Source organism: Eleutherodactylus coqui, chromosome 13 (genome assembly GCF_035609145.1).
Source record: "Eleutherodactylus coqui strain aEleCoq1 chromosome 13, aEleCoq1.hap1, whole genome shotgun sequence".
NCBI classification, from domain to species: domain Eukaryota; kingdom Metazoa; phylum Chordata; class Amphibia; order Anura; family Eleutherodactylidae; genus Eleutherodactylus; species Eleutherodactylus coqui.
Window position 1 is genome coordinate 114,003,782 of NC_089849.1, and position 19,444 is coordinate 114,023,225.

At 44.7% G+C, this 19,444-nt stretch overlaps 1 long non-coding RNA gene across 1 annotated transcript in view; it reads right to left on the reverse strand.

Annotated features, from left to right (window-relative positions):
• The window catches only part of LOC136587484 (uncharacterized), a 192,026-nt gene that overhangs the window by 39,129 nt on the left and 133,453 nt on the right, over positions 1 to 19,444 (reverse strand). The window contains exon 2 of the long non-coding RNA XR_010787467.1: positions 2,447 to 2,553. This is a non-coding gene — a long non-coding RNA (uncharacterized lncRNA). The remainder of the gene's footprint in view (positions 1 to 2,446; positions 2,554 to 19,444) is intronic.

Here is a 19,444-nt window from a genome sequence, read left to right on the forward strand (position 1 = left end):
TCTTACCATAGGATATCCTGAAAACATGACCTGTTGGTGGTCCCTGAGGACTGGAGTTGGGGACCTCTGGTGTATAGTATGCATAGGTAGTCTAAGTCTACATGCTGCTCTGAGCGTCCAACACGGTTCATGTGTGCAGCACTGGTGAATCAAGGCAGGTGTAGCGTCTTAGACAAATGAAGCATATTAATACACAGTTGGCATCAGAGATGCTGGTGTGGCCATCTTTGTTTCCCCAAGCCCAGACAGTCTTTTTAAACAGGTGTATTCTACGAGGTCCCAACGTATTAGGAGTGGTGCTCTTTCTATTAAAATCTATGGTACCCTGTTTTCCCAAAAATAAGATCTACCCTGAAAATAAGCCCTAGCCTAATTTCCAGGGAGGCTTGAAATATAAGCCCTACCCTGAAAATATACACTGGTTACACTACATTAAAAAAATAATACATTATCTAGCAGGCTCGGTCCTGGTCCTTCCCACTGCTTTCTACAGGTTCGGGGCGTGGTTCCCAAAGTCCTCAGCCGCTCGTACGACATGACTTTCTGGTTACGGGATCCATAAATCCCACATCTAAGAAGTGATATCTGTAATTGGCTAAGCATTGGCAAGAACATTCAATGCAGCACTGGATGAACCAATGTGATGGCTGTGATTGTCCGTGGCTCAGTCAATTCATAAATCCCGCCTCTACAACCCGATGGCTGTTGATTGGTTTTTCCACCATTGCTCAGCCAATCAATGCAGCACTGGATAAACCAATCACAGCCATTGCATTGGTTCATCCAGTGCTGCATCGATTGGCTGAGCAGCAGTCGAAGAGTTAATCACAGCTATCACTTCCTGGAGGCGGGATTCATTAATACCGTAAGCAGCTGCCAAGCACTGCGGGAAGTGTGTCGGAGCTGTGAAGAGCAGTGGGAGGAACCTGATCCGAGCCTGCTCGCTAAGAATAATAGGACCTCCCCTGAAAATAAGACCCTGTGCCTCTTTTGGGGGAGAAAATTAATATAAGACAGGGAAACACGGTAGTTACAGGCAAGAGGGACACTACCTATCACATATTTACTGTATAATGTAGGGAAAGATTCACACTATTTGGTAACATCAGATGTAAGTAAAATGCATTGTCATATTACAGTATCCGTCCAATTAAATAGTGGAATGAGGTTTTCCCAAATTCAAGACATTTCTGATTTCTTGAGCAATGGCGAATTATAGTATGGATGATTTCTGTGGCTGCCCGGAGATCGCAGGGGGCTAATGGCTATTCAGATTTGATGGACATTGTGGCTTGATCGCTTTTTTGCTGTAAATCGCCACGAAACTGCTTTATGCACAGATCCCTGGTACAAAAGTGTGCCTATCCTGCAGAAGGACCTGCATAGGTAAGGTCACATGATCATGTGTTCAGGTTCTGTAACTGTTGAAGGACCTGTACAGCGTACCCAAGGCCAAACTGACAACTGGGTGTTATCATTCTGCTTATCAACAGGGCGTGTACCTACATAGTATGACAATGTCAGCAATAACTGGCCAGTGTCATACGACACAACCCTTTGACAAACGGAATGGTAACACCCACGTGTCCATGCTAGCATAGAAAGGCGGTGGTGCCTATAGACATGGCATAGTAGAGTGGTAGTGAGGAAGGGGGTGGGCAAGTTTTGGAAGAGACAAGGCCTATGGTCTATTTAATGAGTTGCTGCTCCTGCACTCGGCTACCTGTATATCAGATAAGACTTTTCAACTGCTGTCAGTTGCTGACGACTAGTTCTTTGGTGACAGTGGCTCACACCAGACATCATTTTGGCAGTGGTGACTTTAGCTCACATAATTCCAACCAAAAACCTGTCAGAGGAGAGATAATGGTGACCATACTCTTCGATGGCCTGTGTTTAAGAGTCTACTTGAGTCTTCAAATGGTAGCCTATAGGCGGTTGGCCAACCCAACGTTGCTCACAAACCTACAGGTTCTTCCTAAAAGTAGCGTGTATCATAATATTGGAAAATTGCTATTAATGCTGTATGCTAATATCCTAAAAAGCAAGTCAAGAGCAGAGGTTCGCATTAAACCATTAACTCTTTGGTGACAAAGCCGCAAAGTTCTCTATGGAATTGGAAATGTTGTGTCATGCTATCTTGGCTCCTGTTTTGGTTGTTCTGCTCACTCAGTGTGATGCTGGAGACCTGAACAAGAGGAACATTTGGCCACAAGATAAAAGAGGGCAAAAATTCTGTAAATTGAAACGACAACCCGGCACAGAATGATCCAGGGAGTAGAACAGCCTGCATTTTTCCAGTGATGCCCTTTCACAAAATTCACTTACAATAGGGAAAAGTTTTCTTTTCGTTTTCCCTCCTCTTCTCAAGGAAATGTCAATTTTACCAAACACTTCTTATTAAGGACAAAGTTTCAAATGTATCCATTTCATAAGTGGTACTTACATCTGTCAGAATGGCTCCGTCCGATGCAGCTTAATGACCTCCCATTACATGGCGTCCATGTGGAAGGAGATGATTGTTGTTAGCCTTTCATGAAGAAAGAATGACGGCTAAAATAGAAAAGAATAAACAAAACTTTAGTAAAATCTTCTGGTACTGATCACCTGACCCTCCTTATCAGTGTAGATGACTATATTGTTATCTTAAAGGGTCTTGTATGGCGCAGAGTGTTAAGGGAGCAGAATGCAGTCCTAACCTCTCGCTCACAACCTGAAGGTTGCGAGTTCAATCCCTGCTTGGTTCAGGTAGCTGGCTCAAGCCAACTATCAATAATAATAATCTTTATTTGTATAGCGCCAACTTATTCTGCAGCACTTTCAGGCATGGATAAATGCAAAACAATTACAATGTGAGGTACATTGGGTTAGACACAAATGGGTTGGGGTGGTACAGGAGGTGCAAGGGGGGAGGAGAAAGGCATGGGGAACACAGACAATAGGTCTTAGTTATTAGAAGGCAAACGGGGTGGGGTGCCATAGGGAGGTCAGGAGATTTCGTATGCTTCCCTGAAGAGGTGCGTTTTTAAGGCATGTCTGAAATTTCGTGCATCGGGAATTGTCCGAATGCCTTGGGGTAGAACGTTCCAGAGGATGGGTGCTGCTCTGGTAAAGTCCTGTAGGCGAGCATGTGAGGTTCGTATTACAGGGGGTTTAGTCTGCGGATGGGCAGCCAGTGCAGCAACTGGCATAGTGAAGAGGCGTCTGAGTAACGGCTAAATAGAAAAATGAGTCTAGCCGCTGCGTTTAGTATAGATTGGAGTGAAGCGAGTCTAGTGCGGGGAAGGTCAATGAGTAGCGAGTTGCAGTAGTCAAGCCAGGAGTGGATGAGAGCGACCACGAGTGTCTTTAGCGTGTCCGTGGTGAGGAATGGCCGTGTTTTAGCAATATTTCTGAGGTGCATGTGGCATGTTTGGGCTAGAGATTGGATATGGGGTGTAAAGGAGAGGTCAGAGTCCAGTGTGACCCCAAAGCAGCGGGCATGCCATCTGGGGGTTATGATGGTGCCAGACACTTGAATGGAGATGTTGAGGGGAGGTTGGTTGGAAGGTGGAAAGACAAGTAGGTCAGTTTTAGAGAGGTTTAGTTTGAGAAAAAGGGAGGACATAGTGTTCGAGACAGCGGACAGACAGTCGGTGATATTTTGGAGAAATGGTGCAGAGATCTCACGAGAGGAGCCCTCCATCCTTCCGAGGTCGGTAAAATGAGTACCCAGCTTGCTGGGGGCTAATAGACAAATTACCTGAAAGCGCTGAGGAATAAGTTGGCACTATATAAATAACAAGTCCCTCCTCCCCTCCCTAACTAAGGGGAACGAGATGCCTGATAGGTCGTCCCAGTGCTTTTATACAGGAGCAAAATTCACTAGTGAATGGAGGCGGAGTGGGCCGGGCATCGTTCTAGCCCACCGCCTCCATTCACAATAAACAGGCAGTTGTTCATAAGTGAATGACTGCCTGATTACATGGGCCAAGCTGTTGTTCAGTATTTTGGATGCAAAGACTGAATGATGAACGCGAACCGAACAAATTCTCGTTCGTTGTTCAGTTGGGGCTGCATTAACACTGCGCGATAATTGTTCAGATTCCCCCTGGATGTGAAAATGTGAACGATTTATCGGCCCGTGTAAAAGGGCCTTAACAGAGACCATATCGTGATGTGTCCAACTCAATGACTGTACATAATAAGTCATACTGATACCTACTCCAGACAATAAGAAATTCCAAAATTACTTTAGCAGATGGCTTTACAGAGGACAACTATCATCCTAACAATCATTTGAAAAAGCAAATTCAAACAGTCGTTCAGTGTAAGCACGACCACGAAGAGGGTAACAAAAAATAATTTGCTCACTGGTGGTTTCGTCTCAGCTCACCCAAAAAGTAGTCCCTGCTTGATCAAAACTATTCTAGTGTAAAGTTACAGTTTTTTGTATTAGAGCCGACTTGCGAACGAATTTCCATGGAGCTTCCCCAGCAAATGATACGTTGACAACGAACTAATGAACGATAAGTGCTATGTGTGAAAGTATTCAAGCTCCTATCGGTCGTACGCTTCAGCGACTGTCTGAATGTTCAGTGTCAAGGTACTCTTGTCCGCTCATTCTTCAATTATACTATTGTATCTGTTAACAGTGACTACTACCATCACTTGGTATTTGAGGGTGAAGCCCTCTCCATTGAAATCTTCACCTTCAATAGAAGCCGTCCGATCCGCGGCCCTTCCGCAATGACATTGTAGAAAGGTGGCGTCATCGCTTGGCAGTGACGTGGGAAAAGCAGTGATTTAAAAAAGAAATCTGTACTGTGCATGTCTGATGGTGAGCCATGCAGACCATCCGCAGTTCAGCAAAAAGACTTCCGTGCAGACGCCGGCCGGGTACAGGGTCAGATTTCACAGCGGGATTCTGCATGCGGAATCCGATCCCCCTAACACTTTAGCCCCTCCCCCTCTTTCCCTACTAAGTGAAAGTAAAATATACTTCCTGCTTCCTTTGTTTGATGTTAAAGATAAGAGGAACCAATAAGTGGTAACGTTTAATAAGCTGGCCTACGCACTATATAGACTGATGTATGTGATCTAATAGCCACCAATATACACACATCCCTCTGGGTCTGTTGACATTATAATGAATCTTTGTTCACTTCCTGCGTACCCGGGTGTCTCCTCAGATGTAGTATCGTACATCACCACATCTATAAGGCCACAGCCGACAGACAGTATAATAACCTATATTAGGATGTCTTCAAGATTCACAAAAACAGCAACTTAAAAAGGTGTCTCCCCTTTGGGTAACTTATTGCTAGAGGGCTGTATAGGAATAGAAGAAATGGTTACTCTCTTCCGAAAAAAGTGCCACACCTAGCCATCGTATGTAGGATCGCAGCTCAGCTCCATTCACTCCTTTAGGATTCAGTAGCAATATCAGACACAACCCACGGACGGGAGTGGTGCTGTTTCACAAAGAATGCAGCCATTTTTTTAATCCTGCGAGGGCTCTTCTGCTGTTGGCACTGCCATTGATTAGTTGAATGTATGGAAGTTCCCAGTAATACCCCTTGCAGCTCCATCAAAGGGAAAATTAAGCATTACATATCTAACAATGGGACATTCGTAATAATGTCTGGATGTGTTAGGTCCCCCAGATAGAGGCTTGGTTTGTAGCCCCTCTTTACTTTTGCTAGTAGATGAATGACCCTCCTCTTTTAAAGTGCATTTCCTAACAGGGTATTTGAAAATGGGGTTCTTAAAGGGGTTGTCCGGCCAGAAACATTGCATGTCATTACTTCTGTTTGCCCATTTCCATGCACTTTGTAATATACATTGTGCATGGAAAATGCAGCAAACAGAAGTTTTGGACTTACCTGAAGGGGTGCCCCCCCGGGGTGCCCCCCCCCCCCTGTGTTGCTCCTCCGTCGTCCCTGGTTATGACAAGAATCTTCTCTTCTTCTTGTCAGGCTGCAGCAGCTCTTGTCGGCGTGGGAACGAGCCTCTTCTCATCCGCGCATGCGCAGTTCTTCTCTCTGCAGCCGGGACGGATATACGATCTCCTTGTGTGCAGGGCGGGGGGGGAGGATGGAAGAGCGAGGATCAGGAACTGAGCTCCCGCCCCCTCTCTGCCTCCTCTCCGCCCCTCTGCACTATTTTCAATGAGGAGAGGCGTGACAGGGTGGGGCTAATGAGCCACGCCTTAGCCCCACCCCCGTCCCGCCTCTCCTCATTGAAAATAGTGCAGAGGGGCGGAGAGGAGGCAGAGAGGGGGCGGGAGCTCAGTTCTTGATCCTCGCTCTTCCATCCTCCCCCCTGCACACAAGGAGATCATATATCGGTCCCGGCTGCATATTTCTGTTTTCAGCCGCACTTAAGCAGCGCTGCTGATTAGAGCCACTTGATTGGCTCTTCGGCGCCACGTGACTACACAGCATGCACGTAGATTGCCTTTAGCAGCCGTATGCACTACACACTACAGTTAAGCAGACGTGCACTACACACTACACTTAAAGGGGTTGTCCTGCGGCAGCAAGTGGGGTTAAGCACTTCTGTATGGCCATATTAATGCACTTTGTAATATACATCGTGCATTAAATATGAGCCATACAGAAGTTATACACTTACCTCCTCCGGTGCTGGCGTCCCCGTCTCCATGGCGCTGACTATAGCTGCCTTCTCCTTCCATTAGACGCGCTTGCGCTGTCCAGTCTTCTGCTCTGTTGAATGGAGCCGCTCCGGCGTGCTCGCGAGAAGAGGCTCGTTCCCGCGCCGACAAGAGCTGCTGTGGCCCGACAAGAAGAAGAGAAGATTCTTGTCGTAACCAGGGACGACGGAGGAGCAACACAGGGGGGGGGGGGGGGGGGCACCCCTTCAGGTAAGTCCAAAACTTCTGTTTGCTTCATTTTCCATGCTCAATGTATATTACAAAGTGCATGGAAATGGGCAAACAGAAGTAATGACATGCAATGTTTCTGGCCGGACAACCCCTTTAAGTAGACAATGTTGCATCAATGACGAGGTTTACAGCAAATCAGATGGACCACACATATTTATGTCCCACCTAGTCAGTATGCCACAGTAGTCTATGGTAAGAAGCCCCACTGCAATGCTGAGTAATGTTACTCTGACAAATCTGAACATGTTGTAGAACTTCCTCTAACAAACATGAAATTCCCAGCGACACGCCAACACGCAGACCTTCAGAATTCTACTTCTGCCTCATTTTTTTTTCTGCTTTTTGTCTTTGGATATATAATTGCTGCTCAGTCACCCGTGGTTATCTCTGACCTTCCTGAGAACTGGGATTTTTCTATCCAAAAGCTGCCAAAGTCATTGTCCTGCATGGCACTAATGATAGTTATTATTAAATCTGAGATCCTTAGTATAGGAGAGCAGGTGACCCGGACAGTCCACAGCGGGCACACGTCAACTACTGTAACATAGTAACAGTATGTTAGGCTGAAAAGAAGCCATATGTCCATCCAGTTCAGCCTACCCCCCCCCCCCCCCCCCCTCATTTTTATCCAGAGGAAGGCAAATGAGCTAGAAGCCAAGTTTTCTCATCTCTCCAATCTGGCAATCAGAATAATCCTCGGATCACGGATCCTTCTGAAGTAATCAGTGACTAACCTTTAATATTGTAACACTCGAGAAAGACGTCTGGCCCCTCTTGTACTTTTTTATCAAATTTGTTATCACTATGTCCTCAGGCAGAGAGTTCCATAGTCTCACTGCTCTTACAGTAAAGAATCCTCTTCTATGTTGGTGTAGAAACTTTTTTTCCTCTAGACCAGTGTTTCCTAAACTCCAGTCCTCATGGACCCCCCCCCCCCCATGTCATGTTTTCAGGATATTCTATAGTAAGAACACCTGTGGCAATGTCTGAGGCACTCACAAGAATTATCTGACCTGTGCAATACTGGGAAAATCCACAAAACATGACCTGTGGGGGTCTATGAGGACTACAGTTTGGGAAACATAGCTCTAGACGCAGAGAGCGCCGCCTTGTTACAGTCACAGTCCTGGGTATAAATAGATGATGGGAGGGATCTCTGTATTGTCCCCAGATATATTTATACATTGTTATTAGGTCGCCTCTCAGTCATCTGGGTATTGTAGTCCGCTCATTACGTTTATTACTTTAGTTGCCCGCCTTTGTACCCGCACAAGCTCTGATATGTCCTTCTTGAGTATTGGTGCCCAAAACTGTCCACAATATTCCATGTGTGGTCTGACCAGTGACTTGTAAAGAGGAAGAACAATGTTCTCATCATGCGCCCCTAGACCTCTTCTGATGCACCCCATGATCCCATTTGCCTTGGCAGCAGCTGCCTGACATTGGTTAACTCCAGTTAAGTTTACAGTGAACTAAAACCCCCAAGTCCTTTTCCCTGTCAGTGTTCCCATTGGTTTCCCATTTAGTGTGTAATGGTGACATGTATTTCCTCTGCCTATGTGCAGAACCTTACATTTATCATTGTTAAACTTCATTTGCCACTTTTCTGCCCCCAACTTAGTAAGAAAGCTCAACTTATGCACTGTCCTTGCAGAACTGCAGTCGTGTTAGTAGACGGATTATAAGACAGATGGAAAGGCACCAGAATACAGCATTCAGGAATGTAGAGATAAAAAGCATGAGGTGGCAAGAAGTATATAGCAATTTATTAAAAATATCAGTGGGGAGGCGTTTCTAGGGAAATGGGCAGAGGTCGCAGGGTCATCCTCTGATCCCTTTATGTGGTGTATAGCTGCAAGCATGTGTCCTCAGTGTTGTACTCAGGAGGAGTCATTTCAAATATATGCATTGATATAGACACATGCCCTTTGCTAGAAGTGCGCCCCAACAAGAAGCTGATTATAGGGACGCTGCATTACTCAGGGTCCGTTTATACCAAATGATATTTCATTTGAATGAGCGTTCGCTCTCGTGCTTCCTGTTTATATCGCAGATACATCGTTGGCTCGTTCACACGAGAAATCGTTCAGTCGTTCACATTCGCTGTATAAGTGACGGAGAACAACTGAACAAGCGCTGGTTATCCCAAATGATAACTGAACAAGCCAACGATAATTCTTACGCCAGCAGTAAAGGAATGAAAAGCGAACAATGAATGTTTATCATTCATTTTTGCTTGTTTGAACGATTTTTTTGAACAATAATTGTTCAGTGTAAAAGGGTCTTAGACCCCCAGTGATAAGCTGAAATCTTTGCGGGAAGCTGGCAGTAAGTGTTATTGCAGCGCCACCACAGGGAAAATGACGCATTACATAGTGTCCATTGAAATCAATGTGTTATCCAGTTACTGCATAGATGAGTCGAGTCCACCAGAGTGTTTGAAAATCTGAAGCCACTGTAGTGTCCTAGTCTATGCTTTCCTGGCCCCCTCCATAATGTGGTGTGCGGCAGCGCTCCTGCTTGTGCCCCCGCTGTCAGTATACCCGCCACCGCCCTGGCAGCTGTGCTGTGACTGTGGGTGACGGCGGCTTCCCATCTCCTCTCACTAGTTCCCGGAGGCGCTGGACCCCAGTACTCAGTGGCTGAACCATAGACTTTTCACTGCCAGGACCTGCGTGTGGAGCATGCCCTGCAGCCAATCACAAGCAGGGGGCATCACCTCACTGTCAAACAGCCTTTCCCTGGTGGACTTGCACCAGTTCCGGTGGCGTCAAGGTACACTAATACCGTCGGGAGGTCTAGCTACGTGGGGGCACCTTCAGCTCTCATGTAGAGAAGCATGGAAGAGGAAGAGAGGTTTCCTGGGCGTAAAGATCACCCTATGAAACACTGCAGGACCGTACTTCCTTTTGGCGTCACTAGGAACAGGATTGAATCCTTTGTGATACACAGCTAAGCCTGCAATGATGCAGAGATACCACCCAAGAAGAAACGTGTTAATAATTTACAAGTGTTTTCACTGTATGTTCCGCCCAGGACTACCCAAAATGGCGCCCAAAAGCTCTCCGCTCTCCAGCTCACTCCCGCAAAGTATTTGGCGTGAAAAAGATCGCGCCTTGGCCAAGCGTAAAGTGGGGGGAGGACCCTCCCCCACTAAAGTGACTTACAACAACCCAAAAGGGGAGGAGTTACCTGCGGCTGCAGACTCCTTGTGCCAGACTTCCACAAAGCTTTGCCAGGAGAAGATGCTTCTTTGTGTGACTACAACCGGACCAACCGTTACAGGTGTGGCTGACAGCTATCCACCACCCCAGCCACGGTTCTTTTGAGGTGATGAGGAGGACATCCCAGATCAGGGTACCCCCAGCCCTTTACCTGGAGGTTTACCAGGAGAAGTTCTCTGGGTGAAAATCTGGCCTGGTCTCCTGCAGCCTGCTAGGCCCCGGAAAACGGCCCCATGAATTAACTCACCCATAGTGCTCCCTGCAATCCCGTCTGTCCGAGGCTGAGGCTGGTACCGCGGTTGCTGCCCTATGGGTGAGAGGAGCCGACTTTTCCCTGGATTGTAGTTCATCGGGCCAACGGGGTGTCTCGCACCTTGATACCCCCGGGGTTGTATCCCTTAATAAGGGATTTTGAGGACCCCAGGGTGCAGGTGTATTTTAGTGCCCGCTAGTACCTTCACATTTGGAGGCAACTACGCTCCCCCTTCACTGGTCCAGCTTCCGTAGAGGAACCTTGCCCAGCTACACCACCTAGGACTGCAACCTGGCGTACTAAGGACCCGGACTACCCTCTTATGTAGCCTCCCTGGGAATCCATTCTTGTAGTAGCCCAGTGACTGCCACAGGTTGGTCCTCAGATTCAGAGGAAGAGGTGTGCGTCTCACAAGTGGTTCATTGGCATAAGAGTTATTTCAGTTTTTAAAATGGACTCTTTAAGTCAGAGACTCTTTGTGTAAGAGACATTATGGCTTTTTTTCCCAGTTAAGCCTCTTTCAAAGAAAAAGGACTTTAATGTGTTTTTTCCCTTTTGCATAAGTTTAAAATACCTGTTTTTCATATTGAAAAGTTTTCTTATGCTTGCAACATTCACGTAATGTGCAGGAGGATGTGTAATACAGGGATTTGTTTGCTTCACTTGCTCACGCTTAATTTACAGTAATTTATTAATATGATATGCAAAATGTAGAAAACGTCAGAGAAAAGAAACGTTTTCTTTTATTTTGATCATTTTTATATTATTATTTTGTCCGGCACAGGCCTCGGCCTGTATATTGAGTGGCATCACGAACTGGACAATTACCCTTTTTCCCTGTTAAAAGCTGCACCAAAAACGCACCTTTCCTAGTGTGAGAGAGCAGCGGCCCACCTTGACAACCCTGTTCTTTTCTGCTGTTCACCACCTAGGTCTGGTCTGGCTCGCCGCATGTGGACTGTACCACACCGCCTCTTTAAAGGAGAGGGGGACAGAAACCTCTAACACAGCTACTGCTGATGATTAGAAACTCCTGTCACACAGTTATAAAGCAGAAGATCACCGCTCATCCTCCATGACTATGTACTTATTGTCTATAACTTATTTAATGATAATCACACTGTACCCCCAATATGCTTATAACTATATGAATTTGGCTTTAGGATGCCAAAATCCAATGTTATATTACTCTAGCTTAATGCTGGGGCTCAATATTTAATTCTATGGTTTATATAGATAATTCTAGAGTAAGTAGTGGCACATGACATCAGTGTGGTGAAGTTGTCTCCCCGGGATGCTTTAGAGGGCCACTCTGGTGCAAACACATTTTTTCATCAATCAACCATCATATCAATCCCATGAGGACAGCATCACATGACCAGCTACAGCCTGTGCCATCTCTGCAACACTGCCATTACCTTCTGTATTCTATATTCACCAAAATAAGCTACAGACCATAAGTCAGGAGGATGAGCTGTGATCTCCTCTGTTATAACTGTGTGACAGGAGCTGTGTGATCTTCATCACTAACTGTGATAGGAATGCCCGTGCCCCTCTGTAAGCAGCTTCTGTGGTAGGATTCATGCGTAAGCATCACTCAGACTGTGAAACTGACTAGTTTCAGAAAGCATAAACCCAAGTAGATCGGAGCTGGTCAGAATTGAGATCACACAATCCTCTGAGGAAAAAGAGGCCGGAATTTCAGCTTTATTTATATTACTGGAAGGATAGCTACATCATAAATGGAAAAAAAAATCACCAGAGTGGCCCTTTAAAGCGTACCTGTCATTTCATCAAATATCAAAATATACGGTCTAGAAGCTCTTATGTCCCAGATTGTGGACTAACACGCTTTGGGGCATATACCTTTGTTATTTTCCTGAAAAGTGTTGCTGCACTGTTATAATCCTTCCACTTAATTTCATTGAGCCATAATCCTGCCCAAGAGGTCTGCTATTGCTATACATGCTGCCTTTTTCTTTTCCTTAGTTGCCTCCTGCATTTGACCATTGAGAGTGCGGCACTGATCCGAGACTCCAAAGAGTGCTGCATTATCGGCACAAGCATAACCGGCTTGTAGAAGGATGGGCTGTATAAGGGCTGAGGTGGTGCACTAGTTCACAAGTCACAGAGTGTAGCAGATAAGAAAAGTAGGATCAACAGGCTGTATGTATTACATTAACATTCAGTATGATAGTTAAGCTCCACCCCTCACTTCCTGTAATCTGTCTGTTACCAGAGACAGGCATGACCTGACAACAGGCAGTGGACAGCACATTAGAAGGAAGTGAAACCCCTAGTAGCCCTAATTTTTGAGTAACTTTTTAGGCAGAAAATATCAGTTTTAGTAAATAAAGTGAAGTGCAGTTTTTCTCGTTAACACATTGGCTATCATATTAACATAAATAATAAGTGATCTGTTAAGCTATGATACTACGTATCAGGTATATTGGGACCAATATAGAACTGAAAAAACATAACGGTTTACGTCACGGCTTTAGAGATAGGAGATATAAGTGCTGATGCCAGGAGAATAGGTAGTGACACTGTGGCCTCTGATTGGATGCAGCAGACAGCTGACTTCTCATCAACATGTGACCTATTCTCAATTTATTTCCCAAGTATTTATAGCTGCTGGCTTTTCTGTAAAAGTTTCTACTTGAAAGAGGCTACCACTTGGGGGAAGCGAGGTAACTGCTCCTGATGCCTCATAGTCCTGGATCCAGCACATAGCCTTGCCCTCCACTAATACACCATGGCATGCATCTACTGGGTGGACTCCCTGCAGCTTTAAAGAGTAATTCCAAATGAAACAGCTCTTTGGATGGGTTGCATACGGTTACAAAAGACCCATTTATTTTTGTTTATAAGTTGCATCTGGTATTGCAGTATATAAGTAAATGATGTTAAGCTGTAATACCAGACACAGCCCATAAACACAAGTGGCGCTGTTCCTGTGGAAATTTCTTTTTTAATATCAGGCAAGCCAGAGGAGTAACTTGAAGTAGCTGGGCCTCAATGCAGATTCATAGTATTGGTCTATGGGGAAAAAACCTCATAGGTCCCCTAAGGCTGCAGGACCTGGGTGCAACGTCTTCTTATGTACCCATTCTAGTTATGCCCCTGAGACAAGCCCTGTACATATAGGGGATCACTACCTTTTGGAATACTATGGTTTCAGCCCCCCCCCCCCCCCTCAATATTTATTGACCATTTAAAGGGTTAAAACCTTTACTCTGGGTTTGAGCAGCGGATTGGTCTATTTCAGATAGGATTATCTGATGGCTAGTATGCCTGTGCGGGATATGTTTCAGATCCTTTATTTCTTTTCCTTGTCGGGGTGGAGGGGAATTCTTTCAGAAGCGCTGTTCTGGATGGGTGTGACTTGTTTGTTCTCCATATCTGCCTAACCTATTCTGTGATATGCAGGCTGGCACCGTTCTTGTCATCTTAATTCTTGATACATGGCAATCTCTCTTTGTGTCTACAAGATCTGTTTGGCTAATATTGCCTGGAATTTAAAGATATTTTTCAGGCTAAATAAACACCCTTTATCCAATGTTTCAATCCGCAACAGATTTACTTTAATGTAAAACAAAGTCACTTCTTTATCAAAGTTCGGAAAGCTCAAAGATCTGTGTGAAAGGGCCTTGTCTCAACTATACATACTTAAAAGGAGGTTTTCTGGGACTCAGATATTGATGATGATGATTGCCCTTAGGATAAGTCATCAATTCCAAATCACTCGGCATCCCCACCGATCAGCTGTTGGAGGCTCACATGGCCCAACAGCAGCTCAGTCCCATTAAAGTGAATGAGACTGAGCTTCTATGCCAGGCACAGCCACTATATAGTGTACGGCGCAGTACTTGGTATGCTCTTGTTCGTGAAGGTACAAAGTAGTGGACCATCACCAATCTGATGCTGATGGTCTATCTCAATATCCGAAAACCCCCTTAAAGTTTAGAAAAAACATTTTCATATACCAGTTAAGACATCCTGAGATAATAGAGGGAGCTCCTCCGCTGAGCATCCTCATCTCTTGGCACTGACGTAACTGTATGAGGACTTTTTGTGGGACAAACGGTATTTTTAATGGTACTGTGTATTTATTTACCATGTAATGTATTGAAATTGTTAAAAAAAAACTAAAGTGAGGTGAAATGAAAAAAAAATGCAACTGACTTTTTTTTAAACTTTTTTTGGGGGGAGGAGTTCTTTTTCACAAGAGGTTTACAATGGCGTAACAATGACATGTTCATTTTATTCAGGTTGGAACAATTATGGCGATACCAAATTTACATAGTTTTTTTTTTTTAAATATAATTTTAAAGAAGTTAAAAACCTTTTCTTAACCCTTTCCAATCCAATTTGTATCCTGGTTTTCCTAGGGGGCTTACTCTTTTTCTGTCTTTATACAATGGCACTATCTGCTGGCTAAAGCCGGTACTGCATGAGGTGACACATTGGATAGGCTCCGACAGCAGAGAGGCTGGCAATATACAGTAAGAGAACCCCGACGGACGTCTTCCAACATCGGAGCTGTACAGCCTTAAATCATGATGTCTTCAGACGTCAGACAGTGGATTGGAAAGGGTTAATGAACAGAAAACTGCTTTTTGTCACCTTTTTCTGAGACCCAGAACTTTTTAAATTTTTCCATCAATTAGACTTTATGGCGGCTTGTTTTTTTGTGGGTAAGCTAAAGGTTTTATTGGTTGCCTTTTTAGACAGGACTTTTTGACCACTTTTTATTCAATTTAGTAGACAAGGTGCTCCAAAAATGCAATTCTGGCATTGTGCTATTTTTATATTTTTTTTATTTGCAACACTCACTTTGTGGGATAAATAGTGTGATATTTTAATAGTTTGAAATTTTACAGACACAAAGATATCAATTTGTTTACATTTTTAATATAAAAAAATGGAAAAAGAGGTTTTTCTTTACTTTAATGTTTTTTATATTTTTTTACATATTAAAAAAAATTTATACTTTTTTGTGTTTTATTTTGCCCTACTAGGAGACTTGAATTTTACTGCTTATACTATATACTGGCAGACTGTAATAACTTCCTAATTCTGCCAAGACCAGGTAGTAAAGCCAATGTTCCTTTAACTTTGAACTTGTAAATTCTGCTTTCAGCTGTATCTCTAAGAACATTCAGCGCCTATGTTTTCTATTTGCACCTTTTTTCTTGTTTGTGCAAGTCAATGATCTCTTCTCTTACTTTTTGGACCCCTCTCTTCAGCAAAGGATTGTCAGGCGCTTAGTCATCCCAGCAATTATCACTCTAAGGCCTCATGTCCACGGGGAAAATCAGGCCCGCTACGGATTCTCCATGTAGAATCCGTAGCGGGTCCCTCCTGCCCCGCGGACATGAGCGCTTAAAATAGGAATAAATCAGAATTAACTTACCTCTCACACGCTCCGGATACTTGCTTCGCTGCGGCATCATCTTCTCTCGTCGCGGCCGGATCTTCTTTCTTCGGCTCGGCGGATGTGCATGATGACGTCGGTGACGTGCCCCGCGCATGCGCCGGGCCGAAGCAAAATGATCCGGCCGCGACTGAGAGAAGATGGCGCCGCGACGAAGAGAAGAACCGGAGCGTGTGAGTAAAATCTGATTTTTGTGTCCCGCGGATCCGGACGGCTTCCATAGGCTTCAATAGAAGCCCGCGGGAGCCGTCCCCGCGGGAGACCCGCATGAAAATGGAGCATGGTCCAGATTTTTTCATGCTCCATTTTTTTTAAAATCACTTTTATTGACCATCCGCGGGTATTTATCTACCCGCGGGTGGTCAATGCATCCCTATGGGATGCGGATCCGCGGGCAGGAGAAGAGTTAAAATCCGCTGCAGATTTTAATTCTTATTTTGCCCGTGGACATGAGCCCTAATGCTTTCACACTGGAGCGATATGTTCAGTGAATGGAGGTGGAGCTCGCCTCCATTCACAGTAAACAGGCAGTCATTTATAAATGAACTACCTGTTTATACAGGCCAATGATCATTTGATTTTTATAACTGTCTAAACCGAACAACGAATGATAAGTGAAGAAATTATTGCTTGCCGTTCACTTGCAGGCAGTGCTTACACCGAATGATTAACGTCCAGATTTGCCCAATCCGGCGATAATCTTATGATACCCATTCATTGTAAAAAGGCTTTCAGCCATAATTATAACATGCAATCAAGCGTCAGCAATGCCCTAGCCAGTCCAGGTATTTGATGTGTTTTATCTCAAACACACCTGGTGCAACTATTGAAACTTTTGATTAGTTGCATCAGGTGTGCTTTAAACAACATGTAATTTGCAATTGTGTGAATTTGCAAGGGATTTTTTTAGAGGGTTGAATAATTCTGAGACTGCAGTAGTCATTAAAAGCGTTCTGTGCGGAATTTGGAGAAACCACTTGCTATATTAATTGTGCTTAGCTATTAAAATTGTTCTTGTTTTGTGTTTTTTTTCATTACAACAGGTGAAAGTTCATAAATTTTGCAAATAGACCTAATTTTCAATGGGGATTGAATAATTTTAACTGCAACTGTATGGCCATATTACGAATTTGTTTTGTACTGATCTATAATACAACATTAATGGTCTGATATTCGTTCATACTGTGCTTCTGATTTTATACAAAGGCACATGGCTTTATGGCATGTTCCATCATATATTGCATAATAGGAGTATTCTTCCTTCAAGCATTTCCCTTTGCATAGATCATAAAACAACCATCTTAGGGAACTCTGATGTAGAAGCATCTGGAACTGTGCAGAATTCACTTGTTTCTGAGAGCAGGTCCTAGCCCCAAAAATTGCCTGTTACTTATGCAGTATTGGATGGGAGGGAATTAATACCTCCAAGTCTGGCTCTCATTAGCAGGTCCTCTAATTTACTATTTAACAAATTCCTATTTAATGAACTTCCCACTTTCACAATGTGAGACTGCAACTCTGCAAATGAAGAACAAGAATCCCGGTCTCCCAGAGCTGGAGAATATTATGTGATTTATGATGGGTTACTTGTAGAGATGAGCGAACGTACTCGTCCGAGCTTGATACTCGTTCGAGTATTAGCGTGTTCGAGATGCTCGTTACTCGTGACGAGTACTATGCGATGTTCGAGTTACTTTCACTTTCATCTCTGAGACGTTAGCGCACTTTTCTGGCCAATAGAAAGACAGGGAAGGCATTACAACGTCCCCCTGCGACGTTCAAGCCCTATACCACCCCCCTGCAGTGAGTGGCTGGCGAGATCAGGTGTCACCCGAGTATATAAATCGGCCCCTCCCGCGGCTCGCCACAGATGCATTCTGACAGAGACCAGGGAAAGTGCTGCTGGTGCCTGAGCTGCTATAGGGAGAGCGTTAGGAGTTATTTTAGGCTTCAAGAACCCCAACGGTCCTTCTTAGGGCCACATCCGACCGTGTGCAGTACTGTTGAGGCTGCTTTTAGCAGTGTTGCACAATTTATTTTTTTTGTATATCAGCCGTGCAGAGCATTGCGTCCGCAGTCTGCAGTCATTGTACAGAGTATAGGGCCAGTACTGGTGAGGCAGGGAAAGAGATATTCAGGCTATATAGGCAGTGGGCTTTTTCCAAAAAATTGGGGGAAAATACTATATTTGGGCTGCCTGTGACCGTCTTCAGTTTACTGCGTGTCTGCTGGGGGTAGTAGTCCTAATTAATACGCAGCTAAGCGTTACAGCAGGCTTGCGCAAAATTGTTTCCTGGGTCTGCTGTCTCTGTTACATCAGCACTGTCATCCCGCCAGAGGGAAAGAGTATACATAATATTATACGCTGCCTACAGTATCTATCTGCTGGGGGTAGTAGTCCTAATTAATACGCAGCTAAGCGTTACAGCAGGCTTGCGCAAAATTGTTTCCTGGATCTGCTGTCTCTGTTACATGATCGCCGTCATCCCGCCAGAGGGAAAGAGTATACATAATATTATACGCTGCCTACAGTATCTATCTGCTGGGGGTAGTAGTCGTAATTAATACGCAGCTAAGCGTTACAGCAGGCTTGCGCAAAATTGTTTCCTGGATCTGCTGTCTCTGTTACATGATCGCCATCATCCCGCCAGAGGGAAAGAGTATACATAATATTATACGCTGCCTACAGTATCTATCTGCTGGGGGTAGTAGTCCTAATTAATACGCAGCTAAGCGTTACAGCAGGCTTGCGCAAAATTGTTTCCTGGATCTGCTGTCTGTTACATGATCACCGACATCCCGCCAGAGGGAAACAGTATACATAATATTATACGCTGCCTACAGTATCTATCTGCTGGGGGTAGTAGTCGTAATTAATACGCAGCTAAGCGTTACAGCAGGCTTGCGCAAAATTGTTTCCTGGATCTGCTGTCTCTGTTACATGATCGCCGTCATCCCGCCAGAGGGAAAGAGTATACATAATATTATACGCTGCCTACAGTATCTATCTGCTGGGGGTAGTAGTCCTAATTAATACGCAGCTAAGCGTTACAGCAGGCTTGCGCAAAATTGTTTCCTGGATCTGCTGTCTCTGTTACGTGATCGCCGTCATCCCGCCAGAGGGAAAGAGTATACATAATATTATACGCTGCCTACAGTATCTATCTGCTGGGGGTAGTAGTCTTAATTAATACGCAGCTAAGCGTTACAGCAGGCTTGCGCAAAATTGTTTCCTGGATCTGCTGTCTCTGTTACATGATCGCCGTCATCCCGCCAGAGGGAAACAGTATACATAACATTATACGCTGCCTACAGTATCTGTCTGCTGTATCAGCTCAGCATTTTAAAAAAATAGAAGCAAAATACTTAAGGCCTACTACTGGCCTTTGGCCACTTGACTGCTTCTGCGCTGTGAATTCCACTAGCTCAGTCATACGCACCTACATCTCACTACAGGCGTGCGCAAAATTGTTTCCTGGCTCTGCTGTGCGTTCCGTAAGGGAAGTCAGCCTCCAACCACAGGCCAATAAGCGGCACATTTAATTACAGCGTTCTGTTTCTGCACTACTGGTAATACAGCATGCTCAGGGGTAGGAGTAGGCCTAGAGGACGTGGACGCGGGCGAGGACGCGGAGGCCCAAGTC